The sequence below is a fragment of the Eschscholzia californica genome, unplaced genomic scaffold (assembly GCF_041429995.1).
Source record: "Eschscholzia californica isolate CP2 unplaced genomic scaffold, dmEscCali1.0.p SCAF_1, whole genome shotgun sequence".
NCBI classification, from domain to species: domain Eukaryota; kingdom Viridiplantae; phylum Streptophyta; class Magnoliopsida; order Ranunculales; family Papaveraceae; genus Eschscholzia; species Eschscholzia californica.
This window is the reverse complement of record NW_028238198.1, coordinates 3,721,936-3,738,187: the sequence shown is the minus strand read 5'-3', so window position 1 is coordinate 3,738,187 and position 16,252 is coordinate 3,721,936. Positions and strand designations below refer to the sequence as shown.

At 39.3% G+C, this 16,252-nt stretch overlaps 1 long non-coding RNA gene across 1 annotated transcript in view; it reads right to left on the bottom strand.

Annotated features, from left to right (window-relative positions):
- LOC147563345 (uncharacterized) overlaps positions 1-15,990 on the bottom strand; it is a 58,534-nt gene extending 42,544 nt beyond the window's left edge. Inside the window, exon 1 of the long non-coding RNA XR_015223847.1 lies at positions 15,794-15,990. This is a non-coding gene — a long non-coding RNA (uncharacterized LOC147563345). The remainder of the gene's footprint in view (positions 1-15,793) is intronic.
- Between the last annotated feature and the right edge of the window lie 262 nt (positions 15,991-16,252).

The window sequence follows — 16,252 nt, the reverse complement described above, 5'->3', positions numbered from 1 at the left end:
TGATCTCGTGGGCTCAAGCAAAGAGATGTTCAACCGCTGCACTAAAAAATGATAGACATATAGTAATCTCTAGAATATTGTGTGAGGTATTCAATGACGTTGTTAATTCATTTTGACGATGTCATTCACAAATCACTTCATGAACAAATGATGCTAAACCTTACTTAGCATATAAGATATGATTTTATACAATTTCCTCGGATGGCGGACACATGTCACGTTGTGAGTACTTACGTTGTCATTGTTAACATAATTTCGTGGAACCTAGCCCCTTACCCCACCTTAATTTCGTGGAACCTAGCCCTTTACCCCACCTTACCTCCTGGATCTCTTTTCTCTTTTATACTGACTCATATTCTTCACACATTTTCAACACTTCTGCCCCCCCCCCCCCCCCCTCTCTCTCTCTCTCTCTCACCTTTAATTCTCTCTCTTTTGATAATTCTCCCATGAGGTGTGATATTTCATCCAAAAAATATTACATCACCGAACGAACGCTGATGTGGCAAATTTTTATTGGATAGATTTCTTCCGTCACTAAACAATCCGTCCAGCAAGGATTAGCCACTTCAACATTTCCTTTTAAGAAATAGCAAGATAGGTTTCAACAAAAAAAGAAAAAGAAATAGCAAGATAGGTATATAAAGTAGAGTTGAAAAAGTGATAAAAATAGGACGAAGGTACTTTAGGAGAGAGAAAGAAAGAATAAGAACAAGAAATAGGGTTGAAATGTTAATTTTACCTCTAATAATCTTATTCATATTACTATCTCTAATTTTCAAAACTCCCCTACATGGGATCTACTATGTATCTACGGTCCTCCTAGAGTGACTGATCGTCGTACCTTTTGGGACGATCTATTGCCCCTAATTATTAATAATCATAATCCTGTATGCTGTATTGGAGACCTTAATAATATCATTTATCCCTCGGAAAAATGGGGTGGGAGTTCGAATACTCCTTTTACTCAGACTTTCAAGGACTTTGTGACTCAATCGGGCCTTATAGATATTGGGTTTAATGGCCCGGCGTTCACCTGGACCAATGGTAGATCTTCTTTTCATTTAACGCGAGAGCGTTTAGACAGGACCCTTTGTTCCCATTCCTGGCTTTTAGACCATCCGTTCTCAGGCCTCTTTCACCTCCCTAGATACAATAGCGACCATGCCCCCATATTACTTAAATTTCATGTCGAAGGTAAAATTCTGAATACTATTTCTAGATATGAAACCTTTTGGACTAAGCATGATCAGTTTTTGGATACTTTGAAGCATAATTGGGAGGAAACAACTGGCCCTTTTCATGAAAGAGTCTGCCTAGTTAAGAGTGGTCTTACTAATTGGAGTAAAAAGGCTTTTGGAGTTCTCTCTAATAGACTGAACATAATTCGGAAGCGTTTACTTGACATACAGTCCTTTCCTCCTACAGACGACTCCCTGGCTATAGAAAGTGAGCTTCAAGAACAACTACTTTTTTTGGAGGATGTCCATCGGACAAAACTAGAACAAAGGTCTAAACAACATTGGACCCACAATGGTGATAGGAATACAAAAGCGTTTCATAGATCGATGTCAAACCGTCGAGTAAAAAATAGAATCACCCAGCTAAAATTATCTAATGGTAATGTTTCAATTAATGAGCAAGAAATAACTAATGAATTGATTTCTTTTTTTCAGAATTTGTTTCAAGCAGAGTCAGTGACCCAAGCTCCAATTGAGATTTTAAATGCATATCATGTGATCCCGGACACTGAAATGGGCTACATCTCAAGGGTGCCTGATTATGAGGAAATTAAGGAAGTAGTAATGAAAATGGGATCCATCAAGAGTCCTGGTCCAGATGGTTTACCGGTTCACTTTTATCAACATTGTTGGGACGTTATAGGACCGGACCTTGTTTCGTATATTCAGGATGTATTTTCTTCGGGACAGATAGATCCGGCTATAAACACTACCACTATTGCACTCATTCCCAAAATCAGACAACCGAGTATGGCCACGGATTTCAGGCCGATCTCACTATGCAACTCAATATATAAATTCATCACGAAAATAGTGGCGAACAGGATCAGCCCCTTTTTGGACCAATGCATCATGTGGACACAGAATGCCTTTGTCCCATCTAGACAAATTATGGACAATATTGTAATGTCCCAGGAAATCATTCACTCAATGCATAATTCTAAGGCTCGAAATGGTGGGTTCTCACTCAAGATTGATATGGCCAAGGCCTATGACAGGGTCAATTGGGACTTCTTGCACCAAGTCCTTCGGGCTGTTGGTCTTTCAGGTAACTTTCTTCGTCTCATTTTGTCGTGCATTTCTACTCCTCAGTTTTCCATTCAGATTAATGGCTCACTTCATGGGAGTATAGTTGCTTCTAGGGGAATCAGGCAGGGTTGTCCTTTGTCACCCTACCTGTTCCTCCTAGTATCTCAGTCACTCTCCCTTCTCATTTCTTATTATGAAGCTAACAGTTTATACAGTGGTTACAAGATTAATAAGAATAGCCCCTCTATATCTCACCTACTATTTGCGGATGATCTAATCCTTTTTGGGAGGGCTAATACCACACAGCTTCACATCATTATGGAGATCCTTGACACCTACTCCAACTTTTCTGGTCAGCGAGTTAATTTTAACAAATCTTCCATTTACTTTGGCAAAAGGGTTCCTCAAATAGTTCGATCTCAGTTTATTAGCTCCCTTCAAGCTCCTATCATGACTAATCAGGCAAAGTATTTGGGTTCCTTTCTCCTGAAACCTGGGAACAGAATAGATAGTTACTCCTGGTTAACGGATAAGTTCAAGAATACTCTATCAAATTGGAAGTCAAAACTAATATCTCAACCAGGCAAGACAGTTTTAATAAAATCAATTCTGGGAGCATATGGTACATACTCATTCAGCTACCAAAAAGTACCAAAAACTATAATTCAGAGACTTGAACAAGTAGAGAGATGCTTCTGGTGGGGCCACTCAACTTCAGAAAAGAAGCTTCATTTTATCAACTGGCAGACTATTTGTTCTCCTAAGAAGAATGGTGGTTTAGGGATTCGTTCTCTTGAAGAAGTAAATGATTCCCTGCTAGCAAAGATGACATGGAGAATCCTCTCGGACCCAACTCAAAAGTGGGTACAACTACTTCAGTCTAAATACATAAAGTCAGGTAACTTTTGGACTGTGGATATTCCTAACCATTCTACTTCCTTTTGGAAAGCAATTCTTCATACTAGAGATTTTATGTGGGACCATATTATTTGGTCTATAGGTGATGGTAACACAGTTAATATTGTTTCGGACCCATGGCTATTAACTATGCCTAATAAAATCCCTAGTACTATTCAGAACCTCCCAAGCAATATATATAAGGTTAGACATCTTAGAAACACAGACAATACTGATTGGGACTATAATATTCTGCATACATATTTTGAGCAAAACTCAATTGAAGCCATAGCATCTGTCTATATTGATCATTTATCTAATCAAGATAAACTAATTTGGACCCCCACAGACCATGGTCGATTCACTAGTAAATCATGCTATCAACAGCTTAGGCCTAGACCAAATCTTTCGAATGGTATTCACGATTTTCCTTGGTCTAAACTCTGGAAAAACTCGACCATGAACCCTAGGATCCAACAGTTTATATGGAAGCTTATACATAATGGGATTGCAACTTTAGATAACATTGGTAAGTATAATCCTACTGTTATTCCTATTTGTAAGCTTTGTAACTTGAATGAAATGGAAAATATCAGGCACCTTTTCGGATCTTGCCCCAAATTCAAAGAACTAATCATGATTACTAACAATAATATACTACTAGCTCTTTCGGAAGATCCGATCTTTAACTTGAATAAGATTTTAAGTAATGAAGGAAGTAGATCTATAGATTGGTTGCTATATACTCATCTGCTTTGGGGATGGTGGAAAGTTCGCAATGAATTGACCTTCAGCTCGAAATCTCCTGATCTAATGCGATGCTGGTGGACGATCAAACAAGAGGTAAATACTAACCCTTCCAATCTCCCTTCATCAATGGATTTAGTTCACATGCAGGACGATCTTTGGATGCCTCCTCCTCGATCGGTAGTTAAAATCAATGTAGACGGAGCCTACAAACTTCCATCGGCGGCGGCAGGAGCTATTGCGAGGGATAGTGACGGTCGGGTCTTAGGAACAAAATCACTTAGATTTCCGGCGACTTCAGCTCTCCACAGTGAGATGATGAGCTTCAGTCTGGGGTTGGATTTAATGGAAGAGCTGGGTGAGGGATCATATATCATTGAAGGTGATTCGAAGATCATGGTTGATCTCCTTTCAGACAACTCGCTCGAAATCCCGTGGAGAATGTTGGGTGAGATAAGGACCCTAAATACTAGGGTTTCTCAAGCTCGTGTGAAAATACAGTTTTGCCCCCGTTATTTTAACGTTGAGGCACATAAACTGGCTCAGTTGGCAATTTAGCCTTTTTGACGGAAGTTAGTTTCTTCTGTCCTTTCAGATAACTCTAGCATTTGGTTTCTTTTCCTGTTTGGTCCTAGTCGGGTACATCCTTTGTAAGAAACCTTATTCTATATTATTGAAAGCTTATTTCAAAAAAAAAGAAATAGGGTTGAAATATTCTAGGTCAACAATACATACGGATTCCTCTAAAGGCGCCCCATCTCTCTCTTGGCACTCATGTGTAAAAAAGATGGGTCACTACTACTCACTACTAGAAGAAGCACCCTGTTGTACTTATAAAGATAGAGAGAGAAACTTCAGACATTAGTGTTTGAGAAGATCTAGGAGTAAGCATATCTGTAACAAATAAGATATGGGAAACGGCGGCGAGAATCTAAATAGATTTCCAGTAGACGCAATAACAAATCCCCAACCGATCAACAACAACACTTCATCACAGTACCGTTCGCCAATCAGCAGCTCCTTAGGTTTCTTCATCAGCTGGTTTCTCTCTTTGTATTCATTTCTAGATTATCTTTTGTCTGGTCGTATCTCAAACTGGATTCATGATATTTATTCTACTACTCTATATTCTATCGTTTTAGGGCTTCAAAATGATATTCGCCCATCTTCCGACTCCGGCAGTGACTCCCATCATCATCATCATCATCATCATCGTGGTGGCCTCCTCGGTTACAATCTTTCTGCTAATTTCCTCCCTGGCCTCAACACCAGATTCATACCCTTCATACCTTCTCCCTCACTTTCAAGAGAATTTCAATTAGGGTTAGCAACGATTAGGTTAACTCTTCTTTCTACTACTGGGTTTCTGGTTCTTTCCATCATTGGTTATTTTCCTGACTTTGTTCAGGACTTTTTACCTTCACTTACCTTTGGAGGAGGAGTTATCAGCCTAGGGTTAACTTTGAATGCTACTACCTTGCCTGTTATGATCGCCACTATAATACAGATCGGAAATTCTTCAATCTTCTTTATATTTTTCCGTATCATTGGGTTACTGCTAGGATCCAATTATCTTCTTGTCTTCATTCCGTGTGTCTGTTTCCTCCTGATCGTAGCAGTCTTCATATGGCTTATTACCCGTGGACCTGGTGGTGGTGGTGGTGGTGGTGGACCTGGAGGTGGCGGTGGTGGTGGTGGACCTGGAGGTGGCGGTGGACCTGGTGGTGATGGTGATGCATGGTAAGCTATCTGTTGTTTTTTGTTGTTAAATAATTAGGGTTCTCTTTCATCCTTTTTTGTGAATAATAGAGTAGTGATTTCATGGAAAAATGATGACAAAGAGTCATCACCAAGATTACAAAATAAATTATCCCAATATAGATCATGTTAACTATTAATTACTAATCATTTTCAGAAATGAATGAGTTTGCAGCTAATGATCAGACCAATTAAGCATTAACTATTTTAACAAAATAGGAATGTAAATAAATACTTGAATTCCTTAATTAATCTTGTTTAATTAGTGTGTTCTTACGAGAAAGCATAATAATCATTTAGCCCTCGTCTTCTTTTTTTATTTGTTGATAAAAAAAAATTACAAGACAAATAAGTTTTCGATTTTTTTTTCTTGGAGCAAGCACAATATATAAGACTATATGGGGCTATTTTGATCTATATATATTCAGTTTAATCAGCATGAGAATCATTTTCGTACATTACTTGTTGTCTTATTTATTGAGTGGTTAAATATGCTTCATAAGCTTATGTTATGGAATGCAAAACTTTTGAGTAATCTCCTGTACATATTCATCACTAAATTCTAGGAGTTTTGTGATAACTATGTCATGAAACAAGTGATTTGTTTTCCTTGCGTAAAACGCGTAACTTTTTGCATGAATTGGACAATAGTTCAGTGCGGTTTAGTTAATGCGTACGATAGTAATAAAGCATGTTGTCGTACGCCAAGTTTCAATATAGCATACATTATGATCAATTTGACATAAATATCTTACATATATGGCATGTTATATATGACCAGATCTTTTGTTCGTCCTCGAAAGTTCACCTTTTTTTGCCACACCCATTGAACTTGATCCTTTGAAATAGAATTGGAAGATAAAAGAACCCATCAACCATAAGTGCCGAGTGTGTTGCTTACAATTAGAGTTGATGCTATTGCTTTTGCTCATTATTTTATGTCAACTTTTCAGATTAATTTCGTGGACTTCGGATGGATAGGAGCAGTCGACTTTGGTTTTGAACTTTCTCAGTAGTCTTGCACACTACTGGTTTTTCATGACTTCACAAACATGAGATCTTTAATGCTTGTTATAGAGCTATTTGAGTTTGATGTTTTCATGTGCTAGATGGTTTGTATGACGACTAAGTTATCTTGTTGTTGTTGTTGTTGTCTGTTTTATTTGTAGCTCTTGCTCAACTTGAGCATAGACAATATCTATCTATCTGACTCAGATTTAGAAATGAGTTTTCTTATGCAGCATATTCTAAATTAATCTTATACGTACGTACTTTAGTTATTGATTTAGAGTTTAAGACTACATCCTTCCACAGAGTGAACCCTAAAACCTACTACACCGAGTAAGGGCCAAATCATTACCTAGTTTGTTTCTGAAGGGTGTATTTATCACCCAAATTCCGAGTTTTAATCACCAAGATGGAGTAGAATTAAAGTTGGTAGAGGACAACATGTCTGAATCACTATAACATATTTAGTTCTTGAATCATTTGTTTAGTGTTTGTCTGTGCCTACTGCCTTGCTAACTAGCTCCCAATAGTTTTCTTCTAGTTTGGAATGAAAATTCCATATATTATCAGGTTTCTTGATGTTGGAATATATTGCTAATAATTTGAAATGGAAAACCAGAAAAATATATGATGTTGTACACGAAACTTCAAAGCTCGATTATATCAGACAATACCCAAGTTTGGTTTGATAAGATAGAATTCATTTCATCATTTATAGCTTCTTTCCAGAAACTAGAATCTCTGGAATTCATAGCTTCAGAAAAGCTAATCGGATCATTATCAATATTCAAAACAAACTTTGTAACGTCTGTTACTTCACTTCTATCACCTTCTATGAGATAAGTGATGAAGTCAGGACCAAATGAACGTTCAGTTCTTGCCCTCTTACCTCTCCTTGGTTCTAATTCAGGAGGTTCACGAGATTTTGGATTTTCATCCATATTATTCCCACTAATTACAGATTCAGAATTAGACAAATTTATAGGATCTACTATACTGTTATCATTAGCACTAGACCTCGTCAAATGCTCAAAGAATTCTACGTCTACAGATTCTATAATTTCAAAAGTGTCTAGATTTAAGAATCGATATGTCACACTATTATGCGAATAACCTATAAAAGCACACTTGTAGGCTCTAACAACTAATTTTGGTCTCTTAGGATCTGGTTTCCTAACATATGCAAGGCAGCCCCAAACTTTTAATCTACTCATACATGACTTTGATCTCATGCATTTCTTTGATATCCATATATGTTTTCTCTCATATATATACACTTTGTTTTGTGCATATATAGATGCCCATTTTTTGGTTACTTGATCTAAATTATTTGAATGCTTCAATCTATAGTAGTAGATTAAGATCCCTTTGGGGAGAGATGAGACTTTTGCTACATTAGGATAAGCTGGGCAGAGGAGATAGATAGTGTGGCGCCTCATGTCTTAGCAGTTACTAATATTGGATTACGACAACCCCAATAGGTATGGCGTCTTTAATTTAGAAATTCAGACAAAAGCCCAATAGGTATAGTGTCTTCACTTTAGACATTCAGACAAAAGCCTAATAGGCGAACGGTCTGCGATCCCACCAAAATATTAATGTCTCGATGCTTACTAATTAAATTTTACGTACACCTATAGTCCAAGCTCTAGAACTCTCTCCCACGCAATGCTGGACTATGACAACCCCACACCCTCGGCGAGGAACCGTTCTCGGCTCTAATACCATCTATGACTTTCTAAGTCTTAGCAATTATTGATATTGTTCCTATTAGACACCAATACCCAAGCCCAACATGTACGGGGTGTTGCTTTTGTCTAAAGCTTTGCAAACTCACTACAGTATGAGAGTATGTCGCAAGTCGCTGATGTTGGTGCGTACTCAATGGGTAGGGTGAATTGTGTCTTCGCCAATTTTGATGCCTTTAGACGCGTACATGAAGCCTTTCCAAAAGAAAAGAAACATTAATGTGTTATTGGGCTTGGGTATGGTGTCTAAAGCGGGACAATGTCGGTAACAGTTAAGACTTGGGGCATTAGATTTTCCAAAAAAATTAATCAAGAATGACTTTCACACCGCTAGGGAGCCAGAAAAATAGCTTATAGGTGTTTTCTTAAGATTAGTAAGTGTCGAGATATTTTAATGGGCTCCTGGCGCCTTCTTAAAAAGAAGAACTTTGTACGTGTTGGGTTAGGGCCTAGGTGTCAAAGCAAGAACAATATCAATGACAGCTAAGGCTCACCAAGTTACAGAGGGAGAGGTATTATTTATGTAAGAGGGAAGAAGAGGACGAGAAGAAAAGTACAAAAAATGTAGAAATTCCAAATTTATCACGGCCAAAAAGGGTTACTTGTGACAGAAGTTTACCTTTTGTTACGCCTATGAAAGCTATTTGTCAGAAGCATACTGTCCTAACCTTTGTCGAATGGTGTGGGTGCTTTAAGAAATATAATCTGGTTGGAGGTATACAAGCTTTGGTCAATAAGATTTAGGGAGGAAAGGAGGAAGATGAGCCAACTACAAACAATAACAAGAACAATTATTTATCGTGGCTAGAAAGTCCTATTTGTGACAAAATATACCTTTTGTTACGCCTAATAGGATAATTTGTCACAAACATACTGAGTCAAGAAAGGAATATATATACTTTTGTCAATCAGATTTGCCCCCAATGGGCTTAGAGGACAATCTAATTTTGAGTCCAGAAACGAACATGTTTTACCCCTTATTTAATAGACAATAATTATTAGGTTTCGTTTTGTTCTTTCGAAGTCGTGTTTTTTTTTGCTCAGCCCATCAAACCAATGTTTTCAAGAATTCTTCATCTTGGAAAGAAAAATGAAGATAAAAGATAATACCATCGAAAAAAACAGATATAACCTTCGTTAACTAACAAGCCGATCTGTCTGGAGGCTCGCGTTCACAAAACACCTAAAGTACCCATCAGATGAATTCAGGAAGATCTATAGTCGGCCACCATTACTGCTATATGCTCCCCTTATGATGATTTCGTGAGGGTTCATGTGTAAAAAGGCGCGTTTAGCAATAATGGGGAGCCTCCTTAGAACTTCCCATGAGTTGACTTTCTATTGACTAAATTCTGGGCACCTTCAATATATGCAGATGAGCTACTATGTTTCTCTCTTTCTTCTTCTCCTTACTCCATTTTGGATAGTTTAAAAAGAAAATGAATTGGGGACTCCCTTAGGCATATTCCATAGTGTACTCCCCCTCACGGGACAAGGTAATTTTGGCTTTTCAGATAAAAATTGTAAAAAGATCAAAATGACCTTGTCCTGTGAGGGGGAGTACGCTTGGGAGTATTACCAAGGAGTCCCTCTATAATCATTGTAATTTAGAAGGAAAGGAATGTAAGTAAGAGAGTACAAAAGAATAAGGGTAATATTCCAATGAGATAGTGTAAGAGGCAGTTTCTAAAAATTGAAGAGGAGGTTTAAGAGGCAGCAATAGGCAGTTTCCAAATTGGGATGGTTTCCAATTTTTTGGCACAATAGGCAGTTTCCAATTTTTTGGCTTATAATATATATAAATAGGGGTTGAGTGCTTTGTAATCAACACACCAACACAAGCAACAACAACTCTTCTTTAGAGAGAGCTAAAGAGAGAGAGCAAGAGTGAGAGAAATTTTTCATAGTTTTTGAGCGGTGTTAAATTTCTCGGTCGTCGAAGATTTAGTATAGAAGGTTATTACTATACGGTACCATCTTGGGACGAACTTGCGGGTTGTGTTAGTCGTCTTCATCTATCCTTCAATAAAGATTTCTTGTTCGCCCGAGGACGTAGGCTTTAAAGCCGAACCTCGTTAAATTTTGTTCGCATATTTGATTTTGACTTAGCTTTTCGATTAATCTTCATAATCGGATCAATTTCTAGGATAGGTTCGATAGCTTCCGCGACTTTTAGTTATAACAATTGGTACCAGAGCCTTGTTGAGATTGAACGAAGAGAAGATGGGATCAAGAAGTGGTACGGTCAAATCAGGGAAATATGAGATAGAGAAGTTCAATGGGAAAAACGATTTTTCTTATTGGCGGATGCAGATGAAGAATCTGTTAATCTCACAGAAATTACACAAGACGTTGACGGGAAAGAAACCAGGAGATATGTCAGATGAGGATTGGGAGGAGTTAGATCTCGAAGCACGGGCTACCATTGTGTTGTGTCTTGAGAGGGACGTGGCGTTCCTAGTAGACGGAGAAACAACGGCGGCGGGTGTGTGGTTAAAGCTAGAAAGCAGTTTCATGACGAAAACTTTAACGAATCGGGTCTACTTAAAATCCAAATTATTCACATGTAGAATGGAAGAGGGTTCTTCTATTCAGGAATATGTGAATAGGTTTGACAGGATTATCTCAGATTTGAAGGATATTGATGTTAAGGTTGAGGATGAGGACCAAGCCCTCATATTGTTACTTTCATTGCCTAAATCCTATGAGAACCTTGTTCAAACTTTGATGCTTGTTGGTGATAGTCTAAGCATGGAAGAGACGAGAAATTCGCTATTAGCGGATGACCTTCGTAAGGTTGCTACTAGCAGTATGGCGTCGGGTGGAGTAGACAAAGAACAAGCACAAGGGTTGTTTGTAACGAGGGGGAGGAGTAATGAAAGGGGAAAGGGAAAGGGCGGGAAATCTAGATCCAAATCTAGAGGCTCTTTCAAGAAAACGTGCTTTAGTTGTGGTGAGCTTGGCCACTTTAAAGCGGCTTGTCCAAAGAGAAAGTTGAAGCAAAAGAACGAAGGCTACAAGGAGAAACAAGAGATGCAAGAGGCGGGATATGTGTCAGAAGAGGCGGACGAATGTTTCTCGGTGACAGAGGTGTCTGAGAAGATCTTCGATAAGTGGATGCTTGATTCAGGGGCGTCACACCATATGTGCCCAAATAGGGAGTGGTTTACTACCTATAGGAGTATAGATGGTGGTACAGTTATACTGGGTGATGATAGTATATGTAAAACTGTGGGACTCGGAACAATACGGATCAAGATGCACGATGGAGTGGTGAGAACATTGACGGACGTAAGACACATACCCGATTTGCGGAAAAATCTAATTTCCCTTGGTGTGTTGGAGCGGAACGGCTGTAAGATAATTATAGAGAATGGCTCCATAAAAGTCGTTAAGGGTTCTTTGGTGGTAATGAGAGGTACTCGTTACGGTAATTTATACAAACTTTTGGGGACAACAATTACGGGAGATGTAGCAGTAGGAATCAGTGGAAGGGATCCAACGGCTAGTACGAGGCTTTGGCATATGCGCCTTGGGCATATGTCAGAAAAGGGTCTATCTTTGATGTGCGGGAAAGGCTTGTTGAAGGACATGAAGAAGCCTTGCATGGAGTTTTGTGAGCATTGTGTGTTCGGGAAGGCACACAGGGTGACGTTCTCTACAAGCAAGCACAGGAGCAAAGAGGTGTTAGACTACGTACACACCGATGTCTGGGGACCGGCAAAGTTACCTTCCAAGGGTGGTTCCAGGTATTTTGTTACATTCGTTGATGATCATTCGAGATTTGTCTGGCTTTATTTTCTGAAGCATAAGAATGAGGTATTCAACACATTCCTGGTGTGGAAAGCAATGGTTGAGAACAAAACTGGTCGAAAGCTGAAGACGTTAAGGTCGGATAATGGGACCGAGTACACGGATGGGGCATTCAAGGAGTTCTGTAATCAGGAAGGCATTGTGAGGCACTGGACAGTAGTAAACACACCTCAGCAGAATGGAGTCGCAGAGAGATTGAACCGTACACTACTTGAGAAGGCTAGATGTATGCGCTCCAATTCGGAATTAGGCGTAGAATGGTGGGCAGAATCTGTTGCTACAGCTTGTTATATTGTGAACAGGTCTCCACATTCTTCTTTAGATGGCGACATACCTTACGAGGTGTGGTCAGGTGAACATGCAGATTACGGGAGACTTAAGGTTTTCGGTTGTACGACCTATTACCATGTTAAAGGTAACAAACTTGACAATAGAGCAAAGAAGGCAATTTTCTTAGGATATGCTACAGGAGTCAAGGGTTATCGGCTATGGTGTACGGAAGACAAGAAGTTTGTAATCAGCAGAGATGTGGTGTTTGATGAGTCATCTATGGTAGCTATGGCGAAAGCTACGGTGCCTAGTTGTGGTGATGTTGGGTCTACTAAAGCTCAAGTAGTGGAAGTAGAAGCCGAAGACCAACGGGTTTCTAGGAATCATGATCAGGTGGAGCATCAGGATAATACTCAGGATGAGGAAATTGATGAACCCGATCATGAGGAGGTTCAAGGGGAAGGTACACAAGTTTTACAACAACAACAGCAGGATGTTTCGGTACACACTAGGCCGAAACGGTTATATAAGCCGGTACAGAGGTTAGGGTCAGACAAACCTCTTAGGCATTACGGGCAGGCAAATGTGGTTGAGTATGCACTCTCGGTGGAAGACGACGAGCCGGTCACCTTCAAACAAGCTATTACCGCGGCGGAAAGAGAGAGTTGGTTGGTTGCTATGCAAGAAGAGATGGAGTCTCTTCACAAGAACAAGACATGGGAGGTTGTCCCATTGCCCGAAGGTAAGTCTGTTATTGGTTGTAAATGGGTGTACAAGAAGAAAGAGGATTCTTCCGAAATCAAGGGTACAAGGTATAAGGCAAGACTAGTGGCCAAGGGTTATGCACAGAAAGAAGGGGTCGACTACAATGAGATTTTCTCACCGGTCGTGAAACATACTTCTATTCGGGTGCTATTGAGTATTGTTGCTCACAGTGATCTTGAGCTGGAACAACTCGATGTTAAAACCGCCTTCTTGCACGGAGATTTGGAAGAAGAAATTTATATGGCTCAACCTGAGGGATACAAGGTTGAGGGTAAAGAAAATCAAGTATGTCGTTTGAGGAAGTCTCTTTACGGATTGAAACAATCCCCTCGCCAATGGTACAAACGATTTGATTTTTTCATGCTAAAGCATGGTTTTCGCAGAAGTGACTATGATTGTTGTGTATACATCAAGAAGCTTCGCGAAGGTGACTTTATTTATCTCCTTTTGTATGTGGATGACATGCTTATTGCTTCTCGAAGCATGGTGGAGATAAATAAGTTGAAATCTCAACTCAGTCAAGAGTTTGAGATGAAAGACATGGGCGCTGCAAAGAAGATACTGGGAATGGAGATTAAAAGAGAGCGGTCAAGTAAGAAACTGTACTTGAATCAGAAAGGTTACATCGAACGAGTAGTTTCTCGATTCGGGATGCAGAATGCGAAGGCGGTGTCAACACCTTTGGCACCACACTTCAGGCTCTCGGGAAAACAATCTCCCACTACTACGGTGGAGAAGGATCATATGGATCGTGTACCGTATGCTAGTGCAGTTGGCAGTTTGATGTATGCTATGGTGTGTACTCGTCCGGATATTTCACAGGCGGTCAGTGTGGTTAGTAGGTTTATGGCAAACCCGGGGAAGACACATTGGGAAGCTGTGAAGTGGGTCTTGAGGTACTTGAAGGGTACTGTTGATACGGGTTTGTGCTTTGGTGGAGACACATGTCAGGTAAGCGGTTATGTTGACTCGGATTATGCTGGCGATCTAGATAGAAGACGATCTACTACTGGTTATGTATTTAGGGTACATGGTGCTCCAGTTAGTTGGCGATCGATGTTACAATCTACAGTTGCGTTATCTACTACGGAGGCCGAGTATATGGCTATGGCCGAGGGTGTGAAGGAAGCATTGTGGTTGTGGGGTCTTCTGGATGACCTAGGGATTAAGCAGGAGTGCGTAGATGTATGGTGTGATAGTCAAAGTGCGACCACTTGGCGAAGAATCAGATTCATCATGCTCGTACTAAGCATATCGATGTCAGGTATCACTTTGTACGAGATGTCATAGAGGAAGGTGATGTTTCTCTCATGAAGGTACACACAGATGAGAATCCCGCGGACATGTTGACTAAAGTGGTGACGTGTAGCAAGTTTCAGCATTGTCTGGAATTGCTGCAAATCGGCTCGTGTTAAGTTGCCCGAAAGGGCGTAATGGCGACAAGGTAATCTTTATGTGAAGGGTTGGTAGAACTACGGTAGGCTTGATCGTGTAAAAGGGTACGTAGGCAACCATGGTCATATGGTGCAGTCGGATGAAGTTACAAAAGGAAGATATATCTTACAAGGAGTATCCTGGTGTTCGTCCAAAATTTGAAGTATATCAAATTGTGTACGAGGTGGAGAATTGTAAGAGGCAGTTTCTAAAAATTGAAGAGGAGGTTTAAGAGGCAGCAATAGGCAGTTTCCAAATTGGGATGGTTTCCAATTTTTTGGCACAATAGGCAGTTTCCAATTTTTTGGCTTATAATATATATAAATAGGGGTTGAGTGCTTTGTAATCAACACACCAACACAAGCAACAACAACTCTTCTTTAGAGAGAGCTAAAGAGAGAGAGCAAGAGTGAGAGAAATTTTTCATAGTTTTTGAGCGGTGTTAAATTTCTCGGTCGTCGAAGATTTAGTATAGAAGGTTATTACTATACGGTACCATCTTGGGACGAACTTGCGGGTTGTGTTAGTCGTCTTCATCTATCCTTCAATAAAGATTTCTTGTTCGCCCGAGGACGTAGGCTTTAAAGCCGAACCTCGTTAAATTCTGTTCGCATATTTGATTTTGACTTAGCTTTTCGATTAATCTTCATAATCGGATCAATTTCTAGGATAGGTTCGATAGCTTCCGCGACTTTTAGTTATAACAGATAGATACTAATGAAAAGAAAAATAATAGTACAAACAGATTATCTAGCAGATACAAACCTCTTACATGAGAGCAACAGAAGAAAAAAATGAAGTATCAAAACTAAAGGAAGTAGGTATCAAGGCCCAACTCAATATAACAAGTGCGGACACCGAGAAGCCAACGGCAATCCGTCTGCCAAATTTAGCAAACTTGGGATAGTCTTGGCGAAGAGTGATGGTAAGAACAGATACGGTGAAGGCAAAGTTGATAGCTAAAACAAAAAAATGGAAAATAGAAGGTTGATGATCAATGAATATTAGGGTAGGAATTGGGTTTCCGTTTACCTCTTGGAAAGGAAGTTGGACAAGTACTAGAGCGGTAAGAAATGAGATAGCAAATATAAGTTCCTCTATTCGACTTTTGGTTTCGAAAATTTTGAACAACTCCATAGAAATAGGAGAGTCGATTGAATTCCCAAGTCTAATTTAAGCTAGAGTTCTTTCAGCTTATGAAAACTATTATGTGTGATCCTAATGGTCTAACATACTTGGTATATTTGTATTGCATTTTAATATTTCATAATGGTGTAATTTGACTAATTTCTATTAAATGTCTAAGTCAAGTAGTCAACTTTATTGATATTTTGTTGTATTATGATAGTTTCACAATTTGGTCCACACGCTCCCAATTTGAAATTCTAGAGAGGGAGTAGATATTGATTTTAAATATTGTATATTCTACGAAACAGACTATCATTTGTGTAAAACAGGAAGAACTCAATTCTGCTACAATTTGTGTAGAAGAAAATTACTATATTCAGATATAGTAAAACTTGCATAACCTAAAAACGCAGA